We start from the raw sequence: 2,570 nt of genomic DNA on the forward strand, positions 1-2,570 counted from the left end.
GTTGAGGTAAGGGTATCAATATCATTTCAACAGAGTACAAAACTGAGCATATAACAAGGTCCAAATCTTCATGAAGTTTATGGTCTACTGGGGAAGAGATCATGAAAAAAATAATAAACTACAATGTTAAATTAATGCTACACAATAAAAGTACAAGAAGGTATAAGATAATATAGAGAAGACAATGTATTTCAGAGGTTGAGAGAAATGACAGCTCAAATTACATCCCAATAGAGACATGCTAAGTAGGTGAAAAGAAGAAAGAAGAATATTCTAGGCAGTTGAAATTGTATTTGTCTTAGATCTCTGTGGAAAAAAAGAACATTAGTTCATTTGAGAAACTAAAAATTGGCCAGTGTGGCTTGATATTCGTGAGCAAAGAAATAAGTAGCATGAGATTAGATTGCTGAGGTTGACAGAAAACCAGATTATTAGATTATGCTAAAAATGGGTCTGTTAGTTTCTATTAGGGTGCTATTTGCTACCTAGACATAAAGCAACTTAACTTTAATGCAAATCTTAAAATGACCTCAACTGTCATAAAAGCTTCATTATTAGATCTTATCCCATGCACATCAGATAAAATTGGGAAATTCAATATTGCTCAAATTATTTTACACTTGGGCCAATTGACTCTTCTATTTTGTACTAAAGCACTATTTGGTAAGGACATTGATTGGAATGTTTGACAAATCATATGGAAAACCAAAAATATGCAGGTCTAATATTTAGCATATCCTTAGATCTTAAATTGAACTTCATATATTAAAAATTATTTTTTGGTTTTTCCTTTATGGACCCTTTCTCTTTATGACTTATTACATATGTAAAGCAAACCTATCATGTAGAAATATTGGGAATAAAGTACTGAATATTCCTGAAAGCTTACACTGGGCATTTCCACTAGGATTTTAACACTATATTTAGTTATCCTAGTCTTTGTGTGAAGGCTAGTGCTTTTACTAGTTTAGTGGAAAATGTTCGCATCTAAACATCAGGTTGCCTGAGGTTACTTACTGTGGTACCCATAACGAATACCCAAGGAACAAATTATAGCTCTAGTCAAGGCTCATACAGTTATTCTTCAAGTGAAGAATCTTAAAGATATTTTCAAAAAGAGGTAATTCTTACACAGTGTTACTATACGTGGGACACTGTTTTAAAGTCTTTATGCATATTAAAGCATTTAACCCTTGTAAAATCCTATGAGGAAGTGACTCTTATTATCACCATTTAGAGATGAGGAAACTCAACCACAGGTCATTACTTAACTTGTCTAAGGATGCACAGGCAGTACCCTGCAGCCTGAAAATTCAATGCGACAGCCTTGCTTTAGCATGTCACCCTTGCGCAGGGGCCATGCTAATCTCTGCATCTTTCCAATTTCGGTATATGTGCTGCCGAAGTGAGCACAACAGTCTTGCTTTAAAATTCACCATCTCAGCTCTCACTGGTTGCTATTTTTCTTTAATGTTGGATCCATTCAGAGACATGTAAACTATCATATTATTGAATAGGTCTCAGGTCAAATTCTTATAGTGATATTTTCTTGTGTGGCAGTGTCAAAGAACTGAAAATTTAGGCATTTTATACAAATGGATGAAACTGGTCAATGTTTCTTAAAACTAGGAATATGTCACTGCACAGATAAAATGATATTTTTATCCCTTTTTCTTTTCAATTTAGAAACTTACAGAAGAGAACTGAGGAATGAATTTGAAGCTCTTGCTGGTTTGACCTAAATATTTGTTAATGAAGTCAAATGTAAAACTGACTCTTACTAGAATAGGTTTAACTATCTTTTAAATGATGGAGGGAGGGGCGCCTGGGTGGCTCAGTTGGTTAAACTTCAGCTCAGGTCATGATCTCGCGGTCTGTGAGTTCGAGCCCCGCGTCGGGCTCTGTGCTGACAGCTCAGAGCCTGGAGCCTGTTTCAGATTCTGTGTCTCTCTCTCTCTCTGACCCTCCCCTGTTCATGCTCTGTCTCTCCCTGTCTCAAAAATAAATAAAACGTTAAAAAAAAATAAATGATGGAGGGAATTCGGAAAAAAAGCCAAAAGTCCTGTCTATCTATTATCTATCTATTTATCTATCTATCGTCTATCATCTGTCTATATCTCTTCCACGCACATTACTTAAAATATTGGAATTAAATAAAATCTGACTAGAATACAGCATTCGCAAATATTTGGCATTTTATTTTTGAAGAATCACATTCCAATAATTCTCTAGAGTTGTTCCTCGAGTTTAACATGTCTGTAAATAGCAGAAGGCACATAAGCTTCATTTTGTAAGATTTTCTTCCTGTCAAGATGATTTGTTTTGAGAAGCATCTGAGGGTCTACAGGCGACCCACCATTTTAATAACTCTGATTGTTCTGTGTATCATCAAGTCACTCCGTCCAATCTGGACAGTTTCATTTTATATAACTATAAATTTTACTCTCTAACTGTCATTATTATAAATTGATCTCAATAAGAAAATGTTCATCATTGTTAAGGGATGGAGGAAAAAGCTCAACACGGTATATATTTCCAGCAACATAATCACAACACTTCTAAGTATACAA

At 34.7% G+C, this 2,570-nt stretch overlaps 1 non-coding gene across 1 annotated transcript; it reads right to left on the bottom strand.

Annotated features, from left to right (window-relative positions):
- Positions 1-1,309: 1,309 nt before the first annotated feature.
- LOC124516759 (U6 spliceosomal RNA) lies at positions 1,310-1,413 on the bottom strand. Its single transcript, XR_006963161.1, has one exon. It is a non-coding gene; the product is annotated as a U6 spliceosomal RNA (small nuclear RNA).
- Between the last annotated feature and the right edge of the window lie 1,157 nt (positions 1,414-2,570).

Source organism: Lynx rufus, unplaced genomic scaffold, assembly GCF_022079265.1.
Source record: "Lynx rufus isolate CCGP_SWC_20201006 ecotype Redwood Valley unplaced genomic scaffold, mLynRuf1.p SCAF_2, whole genome shotgun sequence".
Classification (NCBI taxonomy): domain Eukaryota; kingdom Metazoa; phylum Chordata; class Mammalia; order Carnivora; family Felidae; genus Lynx; species Lynx rufus.